This window comes from Chenopodium album, chromosome 7 (genome assembly GCF_948465745.1).
Source record: "Chenopodium album chromosome 7, dcCheAlbu1.1, whole genome shotgun sequence".
NCBI lineage: Eukaryota > Viridiplantae > Streptophyta > Magnoliopsida > Caryophyllales > Amaranthaceae > Chenopodium > Chenopodium album.
In genome coordinates, this window is record NC_137840.1 from 62,725,434 (window position 1) to 62,749,923 (window position 24,490).

The window sequence follows — 24,490 nt, forward strand, 5'->3', positions numbered from 1 at the left end:
AGGGAGTAAGTTTACTAATAACCCCTGACACCTCACCTAAAAGTACATTTTTACCCCTTGATAATTAATTTATCAGGGTGATAAACTTGTATTTTCTCATAATTTATAACAATGGTGGAGCCATGATTTTTAAATCTAGAGGGTTAAATTACTAATGTTTAAAAATTTGACATAAGTTACCAAAAAAAAAAAAAAAAAACCCATAAAATTTGTAATATTTATTTGAAATTGCATATGATAATGATTCTTGAAAAGAGGAGTTGTTGAAAGCGTCATCGCATATAAAGAAAATTATGCAATAAAGGAATACAATTTATTTGTAAACCCCATCCAAGTTATGTAATCAAATAATGGATAAATACGAATCTTAAAATCAAAATCAAATCATTAGCATTTAAAATCCTAATTGATGTGCCTTAACGTGTGTAGGGAATATTTCAAGCATTAATCCCCTAGCTTGAACCCCACTGTGATCATACACTCAAGTACAGTGGCGTCCAAAGGGAAAGAAGATAGAGTAAAAGAGTCGCCAACAAGTTTTAGGAACTTGTAAACCGTTCACGAGGTGAAGGTTACACCCCTTAACGATCCAAGAGATCGTCAACTCCATAAGGTCTAGAACCAAATAAGGGTTCGGGGATGAAGGTACAAATCCAACCTAAAAGAGATTGAACCTGCCCTAATAATAGGCCTCTACTTTATTCTGATCGTATTCATGTGCGCTTTCTGACTAACATGCAATCAATAGGATTAAACCTAAACCTGTTTAATCTATGTTGGTTGAATATTAATGCAAATAAATCTATTATTGGCTCTTAAATTATAATCAAATTAACCCTAAACAAGATTATTAATTATCTTATTAAGCGTGATTACAAGTACCAATTCCCTTTATACATGCACAAAAGGTGTGATCAAGCAATGAAAATAAATATCAAGCAACATAATAATAATCATAATAATAATAATTAAAATAATGATGATTATAACAACCATAATTAAAATTAATATCATAATAATAATTATAACAATCATAAAATTATAATAATTAATTATAATCATAGAAATAAACATGTTCATATTAAAGCATAATGAAAATAGCAAGACCCTAGGCATGATACTAACAAGATTAATAACAAACCCTAGCATGTCACTAAGCAATAAAAATCAAATCTTTAGCCCTAACATGATACTAACAATCATAAATATTAGGAAGAAAATAAAAGGCATCATAGCAATCATATTTAATATTAAAAATACCCTAGACATGATATTAGGAATCAAAATAACAATCTAAACATGATTTCTACATCATAACATCAATAAAACCATTAAAGTACTTACTTAGATGCCTCGTACCTCTTTCTAATAACAAAATACACGCGTTAGTAACTTCAAGGAAAATAATAATTAAAATAATTAAATTAAATAATTGAAAGAGAGATTTGGGACCAAACCCTCAGAAATTAAACCTTTCACGTCTAGGGCGAAGGCAACTTCGAATATGGCTAGGTGTTTCTAGATCTAATGAATGCGGAATTTTGTATGTAAAAAGCTAGTTTAGAAAAGAGAGAGAGATTAGAAGAGAATGCGAGAATTGATGATTGCGAATGAAAATGGTTGTAGGTGAATGTAGATGAATGTTGATGAGAATTGGTGAATGAAAACGAAGTTTTTACGACGTTATTTATAGAGAAAATCAGCCAAAAAGATAAAATTATTAAAACAGAGCATTGGGGCACAGAAAAACGAACCAGCGCCAACGCTGGCTGTTGGCGCCAGGCGCCAAGCGTAGCGCCATCGTTTGGCGCTGGTTTCAGAATTTCACACGTTTTCTAAAATCAGATAAATATTTTTGTATAGGAGGATAAAATCGTATCTTTCCTCAAAAAATGCTCTTTGATTTTAATTAAAACTCTGAAAAGTCAACAAAAGTCAATTTATCAATGCTAATTGAATTAGGAATGAAAAGCACCTTCTAGAAGAATCTAGAAGACTAAAATCATTCCTAATTGCATTAGGAATGATAAATAATATTAGGCCCTCCCCTAAATCATTGGGCCGCATATAAGTCTCAAACCGGGCCCAGTTTAGTAAATTGGCCATAACTTCCTCAATATTCATCGGAATTGGGCTTATAATATATCGTTGGAAAGCTCTTGTTAAGCCCCATCCAACTACACTACTATTGGACCCATATCATGGACCTACCAAACTGGATTGGCTATTTTCTTAAAATAAGTTTTCAAAAACAGAGAGAAGAGAAGAAATTAAAACTATCCGCAACACTAGACTTTCCACACTTTCACTTCATTCGATTATGATTCGACGCGAAAGATACTCATCACCAGGTTTGGTTTTGGGGAGACACAAATGGGTGTCTACAACGTGCTCAACCATTGGATTCGCAACACCATATCACAACCTCAAACAACAATCATCATTACCTTAGTACTAGGAATGACAATCGATATGGACCCAACTCAAGAGAGGGATTTTGGATGCTCATATCTAATACTTCATCGTTGTTTTTTTACTTCTTGCTCATTCATATTTTTTTTCGTTGTTTATTTCAAAATATAACTGTATAAGTTGGTTACTTTTTGTTTTTAGAAGAGTTGTATAACTTTAATATAAGTTGAAATTAATAACCCCTGATAGAAGTTTGAAATGCATTTTTTACCCAAACATTACATTCATTGAAAAAAATTAGGCAAAATATATTGGACCTGGTTTCGGACCTAGATCCGTTGGACCCGACGAATAGGTCCAACGGATCTGGATCTTGGTCTCTATTTTCCAAACCCGGCGGATTCAGGTTGAATCTGGATCCTAGATACAAAAACGGATCTGGATATGGGTCTAACCGGACCTGGTCTAGGTCCAACCCGTTACCATCCCTACTTAGTACTAAATTATCTTTTTATTTATCGTCCATTCAAACTTCTTACATTTGAGTTGATAGATAAGCTATGTGATTCCCATATGTTACTATCACATCTTGAGGTTCAATACTCTTACTTTTACACCCCAACTTCTCAACAATAATTAAATCTAAGAAGTTATAAGTGTTCTAAAGAGCATAGTGTAGACACCCATTTGTGTCTCCCCAAAACCAAACCCAGTGATGAGTAACTTTCACGTCGAATCATAATCGAATGAAACGAAAGTGTGGAAAGGTCTAGTGTTGCGGAAAGTTTTTATTTATTTTCTCTTCTTTCTGTTTTTGAAAACTTTATTTTAAGAAAATAGCCAATCCAGTTTGGTTGGTCCATGATATGGGTCCAATAATGGTGTAGTTGGATGGGGCTTGCAAAGACCTTTCTGATGATATATTATAAGCCCAATTCCGATGAATATTGAGGAAGTTATGGCCAATTTACTAAACTGGGCCCAGTTTGAGCTTTATATGCGGCCCAATGATCTAGGGGAGGGCCTAATATGATTTATCATTCCTAATGCAATTAGGCATGGTTTTGGTCTTCTAGATTCTTCTAGAAGGTTCTTTTCGTTCCTAATTCAATTAGCATTGATAAGTTGACTTTGTTGACTTTTCAGAGTTTTAATTAAAAACAAATAGCATTTTCAAAGAAATTATATTATTTTATCCTTCAGTACGGTAAATTTATTAGATTTTCGAAAACGCGTCAAAATCAAGCTTGGCGTCCAACCCAAGGCCTTGGCGCCTAGAACCAGGCTTGGTGTCTGGCGCTAGCCATTGGCGCCTGGCGCTAGTGCTGGTGACTGGCGCCAGCTAGCCAGGGTTGGCGCCAACTCTGTTTCCTGAGCGTCAGACTCTGTTTTGTTAATTCATCTTTTTTGGCTGATTTTCTCTATAAATATCGTATTTAAAAACTCCGTTTGGATTCATCATCTACATCTTTCATTCACCAATTCTCCTCATTCGCAAGTTAAATCATTCATTCATTAGCATTCTTTGATAATCTCTTACTCGTTCATCTCTTTCATTCATCTTTCTTCAAAACTTTGTGTTCTCATACAAAATTCCGCATTCACAAGATCTAGAAACACCTAGCCGTATTCGAAGTTGTCTTTGCCCTAGACGTGAAAGGTTTAATTTCTGAGGGTTTGGTCCCAAATCTCTCTTTCAATTATTTAAATTAATTGTTTTGTTTTTATTATTTTCCTTAAAGTTACTAACGCGTGTATTTTGTTATTAGAAAGAGGTACGAGACATCAAAGTAAGTACTTTAATTGATTTGATTGATATTATGATGTAGAAATCATGTTTACATTGTTATTATGATATTCCTAGTATCATGTCTAGGTTATATTTAATATTAAATATGATTGCTATGATGCCTTTTATTCTCTTCCTAATATTTATGATTATTAGTATCATGTTTGGGTTAAAGATTTGATTTTCATTGCTTAGTGACATGCTAGGGTTTGTTATTAATCTGGTTAGTATCATGCCTAGGATCTTACTTTTATTATGCTTTAATATGAATATTGTTATAATTATGATTATTATGACTATTATTAATTATGATTGCTATGATTATGATATTCGTTATTGTTCATGATTATTATTATGATTATTATTGTTGCTTGATACATATTTATTCTTTGTTGCTTGATCACCTTTATTGCATGTTTAAAGGGAATTTGTACTTGTAATCACGCTTAATAAGATAATTAATAATCTTGTTAGGTTAATTGTGATTATAATTCAAGTGATCGTCAATAATAGTTTATTTGTGCATTAATATTCAACCAACATAGATTAAACAGGTTTAGGGTTAATCCTATTGATTGTATGTTAATCAGAAAGCGCACATGAATACGAGCAGAATAAAGTAGAGGCCTATTATTAGGGCAGGTTCAATCTCTTTTAGGTTGGATTTGTACCTTCATCCCCGAACCCTTATTTGGTTCATGACCTTATGGAGTTGACGATCTCTTTGATCGTTAAGGGGTGTAACCTTCACCTCGTGAACGGTTTACAAGTTCCTTAAAAACTTGTTGGCGACTCTTTTGCTCTATCTTCTTCCCTTTTGGACGCCACCGTACTTTAGTGTATGATCACAGTGGGGTTCGAGCTAGTGGGATTTTAAAGGCTTGAATTTATTCCCTAACAGTTTTTTGGCGACTCCACTGGGGAGGATTTCTATTTTAATTCATGAATTTGTTTTGGCAATGAGTTAGAATGAGTGGATGAGACTCGAAAAGTTCTAAGTATTTCATGTGCGTAATTATGCTTAACATTATTGTCATATGCATAAAAAGGATCTCATTGGAAAGACTATCCGTAATGAGTCAAAAACATAGGATTTTACACGTAGGAAATTTGAGGAATGTCTTTCACAACTAGGACTGAAATAACACCGCGCGAAACTGGAAGATTTTATCGAGCACAGAAAGCTGCTGAGGCATGTGGGAAGTAGCGTCAGGGGCCAGAGCTTGGCGCCAGACTTTTAGCCGTAGCGCCAGACGCCAGCATTGGCGCCAGGCGCGACAGTTAAAATCTGGCGCCAGTCTCTGTTTGCTGGCTCCAATTTCCCCCAATACCGAGCCAGAAATATGCGTTCTAATTTCGACCGGTTTTTCGTATTGTTTGCTCGATCCTACTTCCTAATTGAATTTTTTTTTCTCACTTTTCTGAAATCCATATGTGTTCTACATATGGACATAACCCTCTGGGAATTCATGCTCCATCTACCCGATTGAACGCTCCGTGCAACAAAGGGTACATCCGAGATGTTGAATTCACCAAACAATGGAAGCGAGTTTTTTCTAAAGCTTGCGGTGTCCCATCCACTCGCGCCAACCCTTCACGGTTAGGCTTCCGCGCGGTGCATCTGGACAATTAACCATGGACCCCCTTTGACTAAACCATATCCCGAACTTTAGAGAACTAGAGCCATGGTTAGGTTGCGAACGCATTGCATCATATTGTGCCTACTTGACTAATTGTGCATTATTTGTTGTGCATATATATTCTATGTTTCTCTTAACCGTTTGTTGACTTGTGTTGAGATTAAATAAATTAATGACTTAAAGAACTTTGCCTAATTAATTAATTAATTATTTATTTAATTTGAGTCAATAAAGTCTAATTTTTCAATCGGAATTGACCTAGTATGACTTTAGGCTAACTCCAGTTGACTAATAATACCGAAAACAGTCCAAGACCGAAGCTCCACTATTGGCGCCAAAGTCTGAGCTGTAGTGCCACACTATGGTGTGTAGCGCCTGACGATAGCTATGTTGTCTGGCGCCAACCTCCAAAGTGTGACGCCAGTCCTATCGCTTGGCCGACAGTTCGGATTATTTGTCGAGTCATCACCTAAGGTCTAATTAATTAGTTTTTTGTTTAATTCGGTTAATTTTGCTGTCAATAATGTTTCATTGAATCAATGACCGAGTTTAGGCACTAAGTCCCATGGTCATATACAATAGTCCAAGCATGTCACTTACAGTCAATGCACACACCAATACACATGCTTTGACCATGATTAAGAGAGTCTTGTGTGCGCGTTTTTCCGTCATTTTTTTTAGAGGGGTAAGTCGGATATTAATCCTCCAATATAAAAATAATAATACTTAGTTCCCTAAAAATATGTACGTTATTTTTTGTCAAAAATATGCTACCTTTTTTCTTAAAATAAACCATAAAATCAAGATGATTCGAGTCAGGTAATTAAAACGCAAAATAGTTTAATTTACAGCGCGTGGTCAAGAAAGGAAGGACGATTAATCAAAGATAACCTCTTCGTACAAGTCCAACTTTTCGACAAACCTATAGCTCGCAAGAGGAAAGCAAGGGTTATAATGGCAACTCAAGAAAAAGTCAATGATCTTAAGAACCAACTAGCTACTGTGATTGAGACACTGAAGCTTCTCGCACTTAGGATCGATGATCCCGTGAAGCAACAACAAATGGACCTCATGCAAGAGAGCCTAAGCAAGTTGTCCAGCGACTACAAGTTTCAAGAACTCACATCCCAAGGGGTCTCGGTGGATAAAGATCTTCTTCCGCAGAAGTTCAGTGCCAACGACATCCCAAAGTTTAGGGCAATCGACAACCCATACTTCCATCTAAGAGCGTTTGAAACAATAATGAGTATCAAGGGTATCGATAAGAAAGTCTTCCCTTCTCTGTTCTCGCTATCTCTCGAGACCGTTTGCCAACAATGGTTCTTTTCTCTTGAAAAGGAAAAGACCTCTACCTGGGAATCCATAGCAAACGCTTTCGTTGATAGGTACAAGTGCAACGTTCAAGTCGAAACTGACCATAGAGAACTTGAAATCCTCAAACAGAAAGAGAATGAAGGCTTTACCTCTTTCTTTAACAAGTGGAGAGAAACCTCAGCTAAAATGATTGAGGTACCAAGTGAAAAAGAGTCTATGAGACTGTTTATCAAGAATCTCCAAGAAAAATATTCCAAACATCTTAAATATCAAAATAACCTCCATACCTTTAAGGTTGTTTATGATATTGGGATCAATATTGAAGATGACTTGGCTAAGTCAAAAGCTGCCAATAATAACTCCAACAGTGGCTGGAAAGGAAAGAAGAACGACAATCCTTCTTCTTCCAAAACCGCCCACTCAAATAACGTTAGCATCTTTAATCTAGGAGAAGTTCTCGCCATGAACAACCAAGGACAGAAGAAACCATTTAGGAGGAACTTCACTCCTACTGGCATGAGTTATGACACCGCATTTGATCGATTAAATGCAAAAAGTCTTATAACTCCTATTAGACCATTTGGGGATCCACCAGTTGAGAAGAGGTCGGTTAACTGGAACCCCAACGCACACTGCAAGTATCACCAAGGTAGGGGCCATTATACTGAAAGCTGTTGGAAGCTTAAGGAAGCTATCCAAGACCTAATCGACAATAACAAACTGTCGTTGCCCCCTGCTAGTAAGAAGCCAAGGATCGACAATGCACCTCTAGCTCATACTTTGGCTATCTCTGATGAAGAAAACGAGGTTGACCCCTCATCTCTCATTAAACCTGTCAAAGAAATCAATGTCATAGAAATAGAAGAGGAGATCTTTTTTGATGTCAAAGATAACCTTCCAGAACCGGCAAATAAGGAAGACATACAATTGCTTACACTGTCTATGAAGGAGGCATCGCAACTACTACGTGAAGCTCTCAAGGTTATGAACGAACTCCACAGGAAATATGATGAGCTTCCATGTCCAAAGGAAGAATCTAAAAGAGAATTCACACCAGTGAGAACGACTTATGAGGCAAAGTATTTTCCCTTACAAGTCACCGAAAAACCCAAGAAGAGCAATAGAATCTACACTCCAATTGGGATCCCATATGCGCACATGTTCGAAATGCTCTCCGAGAGTGGCGAGGTCAAACCTCTCGAACCGAGACCATTTGAGTCATTAAAAAAAACAGATAGATATTACTGTCAGTACCATCAATCAGGGGGACACACCATAGAAAACTGTTTTAAGTTCAAGGATTTGGTACAGAAAATGATTGATGAAAATAAATTAGTCCAAGTTCAACAAGAAGAGGATATAACCGTTAATGGAGTGTGGGACAGTGATGATGAAGATGTCTACCTAAAGGACATAGTAGGACCTTCACCTTCTGTATCATACACCACAGACGACATTTGGGCTGAAGAAGATTCATCAATAGACGTCCTCACAAGATCCGGGAGGATGCAACCTCCCGTTTCAACACAACCTATGCCTACCGTACAACAAGTTCCCATACCTATCATCGAAGACAACGACATTGTTAAACAGTTTAAGAAGACAAAAGTTGAGATGAATGTATGGAAGCTCCTGGCAACATCTCGAGAGCATAGGTTGGCTGTAATGAATGCCTTGGATAAAATCGGGATAGATTCTGACACTACTCCTGAGGGACTAGCCAACATCCTCACAAGTGACCTTCCTAGTCCGATTAATCTAATCACCTTCTTTGACAAAGATCTACCCCCAGAAGGTGACAAGCATTACAAGGCATTAAACCTCGCGGTAGTCTGCAAAAGGATGAATGTTCCCATGACTCTTGTAGACAATGGATCAGCTATCAATGTCTGTCCACTTAGAACTGCGAGGATGCTCGGCATAAGGGACGAAGATTTAAATCCGTCCACACAAGGAATAAGAGCCTACGATAATACTCGTCGTCAAGCTCTTGGCAAAATAACCCTAAATGTGACGGCAGGTGCAATAGAACATGCTACTACTTTTCAAGTAGTAGACATCAAAGCCTCATTCAACTTGCTGTTGGGACGCCCTTGGCTTCATGATCTAAAGACCGTCCCTTCATCTCTCCACCAACAAGTGAAAGTCATAGTTGGAGGAATTCCAATCACTATTGATGCTTTGCCTATGAGAATCAAATCCATAGAGAATCCAATCATTAATGTGGAGCACGACAAACATGATGAAGACCTATGGGGCTTTAACGAAGAAGTCTCCTTAATCCAGGAGGATGAAAGGACATCTCTTTGACATGACCCCCATTCCAACATGATCGTCAACACCATGTTGAAGAAACAAGGACACTTCCCTGGGATGACCCTAGGAAAGAAGAAAGGGATAGAAAAATCGCTGGAGTCACCTGGCCTCCCTAAGCTAGATACTTTCGGACTTGGTTTTGAACCGACTCGAAAAGATCTCAAGCGAGCCCAAGACAAGTTGAAAGCACGTAGAGACGCTCGCATTCAAAAGAAAATAATTCCAATGGATCAGTACCCTCTTACGCTTAATGGTCAGTTCATAAAAGAAGGAGAGGACTATCCATGCCATGAATTTCCAGAGCCATTTGTTGTAAACGGCATACGACAACCAGGATTCGAGATTTTCTTGGATTGCTACTTCACTGATGAAATTCCAACTCCCGTCCATAAGGATAAAGCATTCCTATGCTTTGACTTTAACGTCATGGGGTTACTGTTTGGGCGAGAAAAGAATGAGCCAACTTATAAAGAGGATAACTCCTCGCTCATTCAAACAGTCCTACAAAGCGAAAACTTCGACCCCTCGAAGCTAATTACTCCAGCCGAAGGATCACTACAAGGGTGGCGCAAGACTATCAAAGTGACTACTCCAAGTTGAAGGAAGATATCAATCACGACAGGGCAAGGACCGATGTTCAAAGAGTCGTCCGAGTCAGAGTTTGAGTCAAAGTCTTCCCCTTTAGAGTCTTCTAAGTCTTTAGTAGTAACACCTCCCCTTCCTAGGATAGTTAGTGATCCAGTCCTGAGGACATATCACTCTTTGATGTAATGATCTCAGAGTATAATAATATTTCTCATTCTCCTTACTTCCTATGTTCTTCCTTAACCAAGGATGACGAGCATTTCTTAGCTAACGATGAAAAAGACAAAGAAATTATTAAAGCAATGGAAACACTCGAAAAGAAAACACCGGTAATCGAAGAAACTGAAACATTTGACATCTCGAATGATTCAACTCATAAAAGAGAAGTTAAAATCGGACTAACATTGAATAAACAAGAAAGAACCGATTTAATTAACTTACTTAAATAATTTATCGATGTATTACCTTGTTCATATGAAGATATGCCAGGCATTAACAGAGAAATAGCTCAACACACTATACCATTAATTCCATGAATGAAACCTGTAAAACAAAAGTTGCGTCGAATGAAACCCGACGTAGCACTTAAAATAAAAGAAGAAGTTCAAAAACAAATAACTGCAGGTTTCATCAAGGTATCCAAATACCCCGAATGGGTCGCCAACGTCGTCCCAGTTCTAAAGAAAGACGGAAGGGTAAGGATGTGTGTCGACTATCGAGATCTAAATAAGGCAAGTCCAAAAGACGACTTCCCTTTGCCACACATCAATATTCTGGTAGACAACACGGCAAATCACGCGCTTCTCTCATTCATGGATGGATACGCAGGGTACAATCAGATTCTCATGGCAGAAGAAGACATGGAGAAAACGACCTTTATCACACCATGGGACACTTACTGCTACACGGTAATGCCATTCGGGTTGAAAAACGCGGGTGCTACTTACCAACGTGCAGCAACTGCCTTACTCCATGACATGATGCACAAAGAAGTCAAAGTATATGTCGACGACATGATTGTGAAATCAAAAGACCGTCCAGGCCATCAAGTAGCCTTAAGGAAATTTTTCGAAAGGCTAAGAAAATATAATATGAGGTTGAATCCGTCAAAATGTGCTTTTGGAGTCACCTCGGGCAAGCTCTTGGGATACCTCATGAGCTCTAGAGGAATAGAAGTAGATCCAACCAAGATTAAAGCAATCATGTCAATGCCATCGCCCAAGACTGAGAAACAGATTCGAGGATTTATTGGCCGGTTGCAATACATAAGTAGGTTCATTTCAAAACTGACAACGATATGTGAACCAATCTTCAAGAAGCTCAAGAAGAATGTACCAGTAATATGGGATGACGATTGTCAAAAAGCCTTTGACAAGATCAAAGCCTATCTTGCAAATCCTCCCGTATTAGCGCCAGCACTTCCCGGAATACCTCTTAGGTTATACTTGACGGTTACCAAAGAGACAATGGGAGCAATGCTAGCAAAAGAGGTAGAAGGCAAAGAGAACGCAATTTATTACCTAAGTAAGAAGATGCTCGAATACGAAACACGCTATACACCGCTCGAGAAATTGTGCCTCGCCTTGGTATGGGCCACAACTAAGTTGAGACATTACATGTTGGTGCATACCGTTTTCGTAGTCTCCCGATTGGATCCACTCAAGTATCTGTTTGAGAAATCTACACTCAATGGATGTATTTCAAGATGGATAGTCAATCTAGCCCAGTTTGATGTACGGTTTATGCCACAAAAAGCTATTAAAGGATCCGTGGTGTTAAACTTTCTGGCAGACTTTCCAATAGAAGACTTGACACCAATACAGGACAATGAATTTCCAGATGAAGATTTAATGGTCACTGAAGATGATACTTGGACCTTGTATTTCGATGGAGCCTCAAACCAAAAGGGATGTGGCATCGGGGTGCTACTAGTATCACCTAAAGAAGAGCACGTTCCAATCTCAATAAAGCTTGATTTCGACGTTTCCAACAACACTGCTGAATATGAAGCATGCGTGAATATCGAGCAAATGCCTCTAACTATCGAAAAAAGGCACAAACCAGCATATATCTAGGCTATAGAAGACGATGATTTAGTCAAAGGTGAAGAAGAAGAAGAAGAAGAAGAAGAAGAATCGTGGTACACAGACATACTCAACTATGTCACCAATGGAGAATACCCTCCTCATGCTGATAAAAGAGCAAAGCGAGCATTAAGACTTTTGGATTCTCAATATGTACTCATAGACAACGAGCTACATAAAAGGGTACCTAAAGGTCGAGCTCTCCTATGTGTAGGAAAGGTGGATGCACAAAGAGTAATGAGAATAGTTCACGAAGGAATCTGTGGCACTCATGTAAATGGAAAAAGGTTAGTCCAGAAAATAATGCGAGAAGGATATTATTGGACCACAATGAATAGGGATTGCCATCAATACGTAAAAAGATGCCCTAAGTGTCAAATTTATGCCAATTTACAACATGTCCCTCCATCTTTGCTCTACACCTACACATCGCCATGGCCATTCTCTACATGGGAAATTGACATAATAGGCAAAATCACTCCCCCAGGAACAGGAGGCCATGAATTTATCCTAGTAGAAATCGATTACTTTACGAAGTGGGTTGAAACACAATCATACGCTAAACTCACTGCAAAACATGTAGCACTCTTTATCGAGATAAATATTATTTGTCGATATGGAGTCCCACATGAAATGATAAGTGACAATGGAACTCACTTTCAAGCTAAATGTGAAGAATTGCTACAAAAATATGACATTCAACATCATTATTCTTCCCCTTATAGACATCAAGCAAACGGAGCAGTCGAGGCAGCTAATAAAAATCTAAAGACTATCATCGAGAAAATGACAGAAAATTATAAGGATTGGCCTGACAAGCTTCACTTCGCATTGTGGGGTTATCGCACGTCCATCCGTACATCAACGGGAAATACGCCATTTTCCTTAGTATATGGAATGGATGCCGTACAACCTTTCGAACTAGAAATACCATCTCTACGCATTGCGCTAGAGAGTAAACTCGATGAAGTTGAATGGACTAGGGAAAGATATGAAGAATTGATTCTACTCGACGAAAAACGACTAGAAGCTCTACATCACACTCAATGTTATCAAACTCGTATGGCTAGACATTTTAATAAGAAGGTTAAGATAAGAAATATCAAAGTAGGGGATTTGATATTAAAAGCACTAAGGAAAAATGTTTTATATCCAAGGGGAAAATTTAGACCTAATTGGTCTGGCCCCTACATTGTCAAAACAATCATGTCAGGAGGTGCAGCAAAACTAACTGATATGGATGGCAATGAATTCTCAAACATGACCAATCTTGACCAACTAAAGAAATACTACCCATAATTACTTGATTAGGATACTCAAGAGAGCTACGTTCGGCCTGATTCCTTAGGAAAGGATACGTAGGCAATCCTTTACGGGTGCGGCCACTTTATTTTTCAACATCTCTGCGTTCTAGAATCAATTAAAAAGTCAACAGAAAATCGGCAAATTATTGGCGTCGCAGAACAGAGCCTGGCGCCAGCCATAAGTCATCAGCGCCAGTCGATGGAATTGGCGCCTGGCGCCAGACCTCAATAGCTGGCGCCAAACACCAATTACTGGTGCCAATTTGGGAATAAAATCTGGGCAAATTTCAGTGTTTTTCGGAAAATTTTCGACTTTTGTACTCGAAGAACTTCTGGAAAACTAATTTTTTTCGATTTTCATTGCTTTAATAAAATAAATTTAAAGTAAACAATTTAATTGAAAGCTGAAATTTCATTAATAAAATAAAATTACATTATTGATGGAATTTAAATAAGGCTGAAATAAATTAACTTTAAATAAAAACAACAATCTAAGTCTAATAAATCTAAAGCTAAGCAATGTTGTTAATCTTTCTTTTCCTTTTTAGCTCTTTTCCAATTCTTTTCTGCTTCCTCCTCTTCATCGATTACTTTAGCTAGTAGGCATCCTTTAGAGGACCTACATTCAATTTTGGAGTAGATTGTCTCCCCTTCAACTAGCACTCCATGTTTCTTCTCCACCTAAGCTTTTTTGTCTGTGGTGTTAGCTTTCCTTTTTCCTTTGTCTCTGGTAGTATTTTTCTTCCTAGACATTGTAGGTGTTTTGAATTCAATTCTTGCACCTAAGCATTCTTTAGCAGGTGTCACCCTGTCACCTAGACGATTCTTCACATCGGCCCTACCCTGATCAATCGAAGATTTCTTCAGCAACCACTTCTTTACATCATTAGGTAAAGAAGGGGGAACCTTTTGGGTAATCACTTCCCATAAAGGTCTAGCGCTCCAGTAAGCGTCGAATCTATCTACTTTTTGAGATATAGGGTACTCATAGAGACGACGAAGATCCCCGGAAGGAATATTCTGAAGCAAGTCGTATTGTCTTTTTACCCTGCAGGGATAATAATAGGTTACACGAGACAAGCTTGGAAGACGGCAGAAAGGTTTCTTGTTAACACCAACCATCCTTTCTATTTTCCACCATGGGATGACCCACTTGATAGAAAAATCACGTGATTCAAATACTTTTCTCCACCCATGACGCCCAATTTTAGGGATGCGCTTCTTCCTCCTCACGAAGCAATTGGGAGTATATTTTTCAATGTCATCCAGGGGGCTAATTAATCCTAGCCTCTCCATTAGCCACATCTGTAAAAAAATTGCAATGCAAATAAATTATTATTACAATACAAAAATATATTTTTTTATTTCTGTAATTAAAAATATTATTTTTCTACCTGTAATAAAATTGGAGAATCGCGAAAAGGCGCTTTTGGGTCCCTTTTCAATTCATCGAGACTAATCATGGTCTCTCCGACTATTAATGGCATTAGATTCCTCCCTGATTCAATTTGTTCTAGTACAGTGGTGATAATTGATTGACCCTCATTATTTTTACCACTACTAAGAAAAAATTGATTGAGCATGCAAAATAAAAACGCCCTTCTTCTATATATATGAAAGGATTCAGAAAGAGGTTTATCAAAATAATAGCGTGCGAATTCTTTCAAATTAACTATATTGCCATCTAATATTTTTGATAAAACCCTTTCCTTTAAATTAAAGAAGCGCTCAAAATTCTTATAGTAGTATGCATCTACTCTAGGGATTACTACCAGGTCTATTGCAAGGAAGCCTAAAATAGCACCAAATTCCTCTGGCAAAGGGCTAATCTCATCATACTCTATTCTGAAACAATGTGTATCAATATTCCAAAATTCTAAAGCGGTATGTATGAAGTCTAGGTCTAGATCTACCCCTTTGATGCCATAAATTCCCCCCAAGTGAAATAAATCTAATTCCTTTTTATCTCTAGCATTAAGAGATCGACACCATTCATGAGTGTATTGGGTGAAGGTTTTAGTGGCTAAAGACATGATTATTACTGTTTCTAAAGAAGAGAATAATTTTATTCGCTGGAATTATGAGAAGAATCGGCTGGGCAAGGGTGCCATTTATGCACAGATTGCGAAGAGTTTTAATCAGAATGAAATACGGAGTCAGCGCCAATTGGCGTCAAACACCCGCGATTGGCGCCCACCGCCAGAGCTTGGCGCCACATGCTAACTGTAGCGCCTGGCGCCACGCGCCATAGTGTGACGCCAGCTGGCGCTAAGTCACTAAGACAGTCGCGCGTGCTCAGTTTGCGTTTTTGATATTAAACTCGAGTCGGTTAATGACTTTATGGCTCCGTTTAATATTCCTAAACATCTTTTCTATCTTTTTTCTTAATTAATTAAATATAGCTATTATTTTTAATTTATATTATTAAATTCCAAAACCCGATATTTTTATTCGTTTCTTTTCCTTTTTTTTTTATTTTTTCTTTTTGGGGGAGAGAGTCGGATAATATCCTCCATCAATAATAAAAATGATGGAATTTTTGCGCAAAATTGTTGTCACACTTTTCTTGCACACACAAACATACACATAAATCAAATAAACTCATAATAAAGTCATAATAACACAAAAAATACAAAATGTGTCTAAATAATGAGTCAAAGGCAAAGTTCTATAAAAAGTCAAAATAAAATATATATACAGGAACAAACTATGGCGCCGGAGGACGTAGGCCCATCATGCTATAAAACTGCGCCGTACGAGGAGTCACCTCTCCACCAGCTCTAGCTTCAGCACCAGCTCTAGTCTTCGTGGGAGGAGGAAGACTCAAGATGGGACCACTCCAGCCAGGATCAACCTGAAGCTGAGGCCGCGGAGGCTGTCGCGATGACGAGCCAACCTTGTACATCCCACCACCTCTGAAAGCCGAGGTAGCCTCTCCTACCGGTGCAGCAGGAGCACCCTCAGAGGAAGATCCCGAGCCCTCAGCAACATCGGCTCGAGCAGCCTCAAAACGACCGCCTCTACCCCCTGACAAAGTACGACGACGTCTCGAGCTAGACCTCGCCAGATCTCTCCGCCCTCAGGTCTCGTACGGGTGTGAGAAGCGATAGGCTGGCCCTGCAAAAAGAACTAAATCAGAAACAAGGTAAAACTGAAGCAATAATGCAGAAATAATGAGTAAAGAAAGGTTACCTCTCGGACAACGTCATCTCGACGACAGGTGGCCGCGTTCCTCATCCGGACGAGTTGGCTCCGGAAGGCATCTATGCATCGTGCCATAGCCGAAACCACCTCGTGTGAAAACTGTCAGAAAAATAAGTCAGTAAAAATGCATGATAAATGAACACAAAAATTTCTGAATTAAAACTAAGCTTACACTAGTCTGGTGGTGAGGAATCGACCGCTCTACGAAGCGCTCGCCCTCGGGAGCCGGAGAAATCATTTCCTTGATCGGCCCGTGTACCCCCTGGTAATGAATGGACATGCGAGGCGGCACGAATTCAGCGGGACTGTCCTAATAAAACGGAAAAAATCAGTAAAGTATTACTTGGGGGCTACTTAGCGAAAAATAAAAAACAAAAAATCTTACCCTCACATCCTCAGCCGGTACAGGGGCTGGAGCTAACAAAGGTAGTAGCTCCTCAGCATAACACCGCCCGAGGATTGCATGGGACCGCCAAAGGGTACCAGCTCCCTCAGACATGCTCGACAACCTCGCCTCGTCGAACATACGACATGGTGGAGCGGCAGGAACGACGAAGACATCAGAAGAGTGCTGTCTAGCGACTCTCTCTCCTAAGTACGCGACCGCTCTATAGGTCCTTAGAAAATAGCGACGCTTAGCAGAGTACTGTGCGGCTAATCCAGGGACTGTCCAACCGCCCCACGGTCGGTATACCACCTCAGGTCCCTATAAAAAGCATCAATCAGGAAAGAATATATCTAAAGCACCGCGGAAAATCAAGATAAACACTAAAAGTCATACCGAGATGATCCAGCTCCGGACACGTGCAGTAGACATGTCCACATGGTGGCCGCCCCAAGAGGCGCTCACCGGAAATCCCCTCGGCGATGGTCTCGCCGGCGCAACAGAAGGAAAGTACTCGTAGAACCAGATCTACAAGGACTTAAAAGTGTGAATAAATGCTAACTAATATGTAAGGCTAAACTTTATAGGGAATGATGTTTACCTCTACGACCTTCCAAAAAGCAGACAAAGCGACGTTCGTCCTAAAGGACCGGTGACGACACGAGTCCCTCAGCGCACGAACGAAGTCAGCATAGGCCAAGCTGGCCCAGTCATAAGTCCCAATCCGCTGGAGATCACGGACGGCAGGGAGGTAGTAAAGCAATGCCCTACTACCCTTGTCAGGGGAGAATGTCCCTGACAACAACATCAGCACAAAAATGCGCACCTACTGCTCTCGGGTGGTCGCATCGTCATCAAAAGCCGCTGCCAGCGTCGAGCGGCGAATCCCTCTAGCGATGAACTGAGTCGTATCGACCTCAGCTCGGGCCCGAATAGCAATCGGCCCCAACAACTCCTCGACCTCTGAAGAAAAGACGTCGATCCCACCGTTGAACGGCAGTGGCACAAAAGTGAACTCCAGTCTTGTGATGAGATTGAAGTCCGTAGGGGTGACCATCATCTCGCCCCAAGGGAAATGGAAGGTGTTGGTGGTGTCCCAGAAGAACTCCACCAAAGCGCGCACTACGTAATGACCCCCGCTGGAGGCGACCTTAGCCTCGGAGGTCTCAAACAGGGTAGCTAGTCTGCAAGACTCCCAGAGGAGTCTCGTCTCAAGATCCCTGGTGATGTGCTTCCTGTACAAATCGCCTAGACCGTCACATCCATATCCGTGATGTCGTGTCCTCCTGGGCTCAGTACCCCGTCTCACCCTCTCAGAAATGTGGTGGACATAGGCAAAGAACAAAGTCTGCTTGTCCCACTCCGGAAGTCGACCAAGCGAAGTGGACGGCGTGGCGTCGTCCTCCACGGGCTCATGCTCCCGTCTAGTGTTTCGAGACCGTGAACCCGAGCCTCGTTGTCTAGCCATGCTACAATGTGCAGAATCATCATAAATTAAGGTTCTATAGTATCTAAGGTTCGCCTAGCCGCATGATACTATGTTCGCAAAAACAGAGTACGTAGTACTAAAACAGAGCAAAATTCAAAGTGAGCATGATAGAATTTTTTCAAGCAATCAAATAGTTTCTTGCAACACTATAATGATTATTGTGACAAATTGAACAAGAATTGCTAGCAAAAATGTCAAGAACGAGCCACATTGTTCTTCACGACCTTAAGAGGTCCAACAATGGCAAATTGCTCATCTCTTCACCAAATTGAGTCAAACGAGTCTCAAATTACTCTCGAGGCAATATATAAACATAAACAAGCAATTTCATGCCATAAAACTTGACAAACAAAGCAAATTGAGCATCATAAAATTCGAATTTTCATAAAATTTGTTAATATTCATGCCAAGAATTCATAAAAACTGATGTGAGTTTAAAAAAAACTTACATAGATCGGGAAAATAGATGAGAAGAGCTTTGATTTGCAACAAATTTGAGCGAATTCGGTTGAAAAACGAGCAAGCAATGAGCAATTGAAGTTTCGGGTTTTCTCGAGCAGTTTCGCGACGAACAGAGCAGCGAAATGAAGAGAAAACGGGCATTTAAAGAGAATCCCGTGCTGGCGCCAGTCCCTAGGCATTGGCGTAACAAGTTGGGCTTGGCGCCTGGCGCCAACATCAGCGCTTAGCGCTAACACCAAATAGCTGGCGCTGATGGTTTTTCAGCGACACCAAAGTGTCCAGCCACCTGTTGAGGTTGTGCTAGCCTTCTACAACATATTTTGGGTTCCTTGGTACGCCAGTTAGCCCCTCTAAGCAATTTGACATGATTTAGTAATTGGCTTGATTACATAAAGTGGTCGACCTGATAAGAGATCGTCTCACTTAGCTTAAAGCGCCTAAGCATTGGCTCATTAGCAAAAGGCACCGACATATAGGTTCAAGAGCAAAAGGCACCGACATATAGGTTCAAGGGCAAAGAGCACCGACATACAGGTTCAAAGCAACAGGAGCTCCGACGTACAGGCATAGCGGAAGCAAAGTTTAGGCGAACTTTTAAAGATCGACAGGCGTGGATCTTCGGTAATTTCCTTTGGAAAATTATCGCATCAAAAGAGGATGACTTCAAGAGAAGATATCTTCGACAGCGTTACCTAGCTTGTGAAGAGTTTTCACGAGCAACTGAGGATTGTTTCAAGCGAAATAATCTTCGATGGTGTTCCCTAGGATGTGGAATATTGTCAATGCGGATGAGGATTGTTTCAAGAGAAGCAATCTTCGATAATGTTCCCTAGGATGTGGAATATTATCAAAGCGGAAGAGGATCGTTTCAGGCAAAGCAGTCTTCTATATTTGGAAGCAGTTACAGGCGTAGCAGTTTTCAAGCGGGATGACATTCTCTAGCTTGCAGGAGGTCATCAAAAACAATCGGTTACTTTTAGAGACGTGTGCTCGACGGTACAAGATACGCGTTTCTTAACTCTTTTATCTATTTAACTAACGCTAGTTTTGCAGGTATCGGCGTTATAAGATTGATTTAGGATCGCAGAACGTTCTGAATCATTCTTCGTCCCTATCGCTACTTTGACTTTTGTTTCCAAACTTGCGTTTCTCCAAACTCAGTCAAAGTGGGGGCTTCTGTAGACACCCATTTGTGTCTCCCCAAAACCAAACCCGGTGATGAGTGCCTTTCACGTCGAATCATAATCGAATGAAACGAAAGTGTGGAAAGGTCTAGTGTTGCGGAAAGTTTTTATTTCTTTTCTCTTCTTTATGTTTTTGAAAACTTTATTTTAAGAAAAAAGCCAATCCAGTTTGGTTGGTCCATCATATAGGTCAAATAATGGTGTAGTTGGATGGGGCTTGCAAAGACCTTTCTGATGATATATTATAAGCCCAATTCCGATGAATATTGAGGAAGTTATGGCCAATTTACTAAACTGGACCCAGTTTGAGCTTTATATGCGGCCCAATGATCTAGGGGAGGGCCTAATATGATTTATCATTTCTAATGCAATTAGGAATGGTTTTAGTCTTCTAGATTCTTTTAGAAGGTTCTTTTCGTTCCTAATTCAATTAGCATTGATAAGTTGACTTTGTTGACTTTTCAAAGTTTTAATTAAAATCAAATAGCATTTTCGAAGAAATTATATTATTTTATCCTCCAGTACGGTAAATTTATCAGATTTTTGAAAACGCGTCGAAATCAAGCTTGGCGTCCAACCCCAGGCCTTGGCGCCTGGAACCATATTTATGATTGTTAGTATCATGTTAGGGTTAAAGATTTGATTTTCATTGCTTAGTGACATGCTAGGGTTTGTTATTAATCTGGTTAGTATCATGCCTAGGATCTTACTTTTATTATGCTTTAATATAAATATTGTTATAATTATGATTATTATGACTATTATTAATTATGATTTCTATGATTATGATATTCGTTATTGTTCATGATTATTATTATAATTATTATTGTTGCTTGATACATATTTATTCTTTGTTGCTTGATCACCTTTATTGCATGTTTAAAGGGAATTTGTACTTGTAATCACGCTTAATAAGATAATTAATAATCTTGTTAGGTTAATTGTGATTATAATTCAAGTGATCGCCAATAATAGTTTATTTGTGCATTAATATTCAACCAACATAGATTAAACAGGTTTAGGGTTAATCCTATTGATTGTATGTTAATCAGAAAGCGCACATGAATACGAGCAGAATAAAGTAGAAGCCTATTATTAGGGCAGGTTCAATCTCTTTTAGGTTGGATTTGTACCTTCATCCCTAAATCCTTATTTGGTTCATGACCTTATGGAGTAGACGATCTCTTGGATCGTTAAGGGGTGTAACCTTCACCTCGTGAACGGTTTACAAGTTCCTTAAAAACTTGTTAGCGACTCTTTTGCTCTATCTTCTCTCCTTTTGGACGCCACCGTACTTTAGTGTATGATCACAGTGGGGTTCGAGCTAGTGGGATTTTAAAGGCTTGAATTTATTCCCCAACACATAGCCATCAGTTGCTCTTTTGAAATGGGCATGAGGAGTGAGAAGATGAAATAATATTATAAAATACAAAAATTAATATTTTTGGAGAGCGAAATGCCATGACCAATTCTCAAGCCATTTCTCATACTCAGGTCATGGTCATGGTCATGACTTCTGGCAAATCATGGGCAAAGATGAGGGTGCGCCACTTGTTTTGTAATAACTAGCCTATAGTGTTATTTTTAATATTCTTTTTTAGTATTTTATGTGCATAATAAACAAAAATATGACCAGGGAAACCAATGAGAGTGTATGAGCATAACTAAGTATGAGAATTGGGCATGAATAAAGTGGATGAGAGCAAAGTTATTGGTTGCCTAAGGCGATGGAAGAGAAATGCCATGTATTAAATATTTGATGACCATCATTAATTGGTTTGGAGAACCAATGACTTTTCTCTAATGCAAGGGTATATGCACCCTAATAGTGTAAAAACCCCGGATACTAGGTAATTAATAATGCATTAACTAAAACACATGGTACAGATTTTAGAATCTCCATATTATTTGAACTACCCAATTGATATTTCACTTTATCATCATCATCATCATCATCAATTACCTCATAACATGTGATTTCCACAGTAATAACATAAACCCTTTTGAACTACCACAACATTTAGAATGTGTTTAAATGGCTTATTTTTGTAAATTCGTCATTTAGGATGGTTTAGTAGGAGAAATAGATAAAACCAACGCATGGTTTATTTAAATTTGGATTAATCATGGCATAATTAAAGGATATGTGTATGAATTATGTGTAACTAAGGTAATTTTTGTTGTTAGTTTGGGAGAATAGATCATCAACCGTTCGATAACCCTTGCAAAATTAACAACATCATAAATTAAGGTAGGCTAAGTGATAAGTCGTGTATAATACATGTTTTTAGAGTCTTTTTAGGTAGTTTTCGAGTCTAGATTAGTTGCTCGTGGCTTATTTTGGCTTGATTTGATTTAGTTGTGATCATATGACGCTTTTATGGGTAGATTTGTTGTTTTTGATGTATTTCAGGATTTAACGAAGATTTTTAGTAGTTTTACGAAGTTGCAGATCGTGATCATAGCTTGCAATTCACCTAGAAAGCCAAAGTTTGAAGTTGAATTCATTTAAGGGTAATCTCCAGCCAGACACACCCATGTCACTCAGAGACATGGGCATGTCAGTGTGTTTTGAGAAGGAAGAAAGTTGGAAGTTGAAATTTCATATGAGGCACGCCCATGTTCATTTGAGGACGCCCATGTCGAGTCGGGTGTTTCGAGCTAGCAGCTACGTGCTGAGGGAAGCATGGCCGTGTTGAATGTGGGCATGCCCATGCCTCATCGAGTTAATTTGGCCCAGTGAGACACGCCCATGTCAAAATTTGATATGCCCCTGTCTCGCTGGAGATTGAAGAAAAATTGATTTTGACTTTAGGCACGGGCATGTCTTGTGTGACATGCCCATGCCTAGACAAATTTAGTCGGTTTTAATCCGATTTCTTTCCTTTAATCCTATCTTTTAGCCTTCTTATACATTCTTTAGCATTATAGTTTCATTATCTATCAACTTATCATCTTTAAATCCTAGTTTTCTCTTCACACTTTATTTTTTCATTGTAATTCAAGATTATGCACTCAAGTTTTTTCATTTATATCTCATAATTCACGATTTGATATTTTATTATTCTCGATCTTTAATTCATTTTATTATTAATTATGCTTTCTTTAATTCTTGTTATTGTTTTCATTAATATGCGTGACTAGTTTCCTTATTCCAAGATCTAGCGGAACCCGAATATGATTGATGCATGATTTAATTCTTTAAATTCTCTAATGATAATTGTAATTGATATGCTTAACTGATTGTGCTCATGCCAATAATAGATTAGGGATAATAGGTATTGTTATTAATCCATTGTTTTAATCGCAACGGGAGTTGGGTTTTAACGGGTTTGAATAAATCAATTAAGGGTTTGAATTTCATCACGGGAGTAGTTGAATGGATGACTAGGAAGTTAGAGTGATGTGCTCAAAGTCTTTAATTTACATGATTCCACGGAAGTAGGCTTGATTGTGATTAGAGAAGCCATTGATAACTCGGGAGAGACCATTGGTACTATTCAGGGATTACTTTTCCTCTTTAATCAATTGAATTAAATGTTAGAGGTAGAACGACTATTACATTAGTTGTATTCGTGGTGATGCTTGATCTTGGATGTTTTTATTATTTGATCTATCATATTATTTAGTTTAATTGCTCTTTTTTGTTAATTAGATATTAATTCCTACTTATTTGATTTGGTTACTCGCTTAGTAGTTAATTGAGTCTATTTAATTAGTTGAACCATAGTCTCTTGGGATCCAACCCTTACTTGCCCGTCTACATAATAATGGTCTTGTTAGGTTTATTTTTGTTAGGTACGCGACACGCCTATTACTAAGGCTCTAACATATGGTTTTCTTGCGGGTGTCTATTGATCCTCCAATAAAACTATCAAACACATTGTAATCAGGTAACACATACCAGTTTTTGCAGCAAGGAGACCCTGTATTTTAAAATGGAGAAATAAAATTAAAAATTAAACCTTTGCACTTTCTTCCCTTAAAAATTAAACTTCTTGTTTACTCCATAAAAATCTAACCTTTATCCCGTATCTTCATCTAAAGATCCATTACCTTTTGGTGACCAAATTTTAAAATTAAGTAATACGCCATGTGTCAGCTTCTAAAAGGTATATCTTATAAATAATTATTAAAAAAACTTAAAAGAAAAAAAATAAAGCCCCTAGCCGTCGATTAGCCCTTCTCCCGCGACGTCAATCTAGGCCGAGAATTTTCCCGATTGCCACCCCACCTCTCCTTCTCCGGTGACATCAATCCCCTTCCCCTTCCCATCACCACCTCTCCTTCCTTGGCAACCCAACCCCGAATCCTAATAAGCA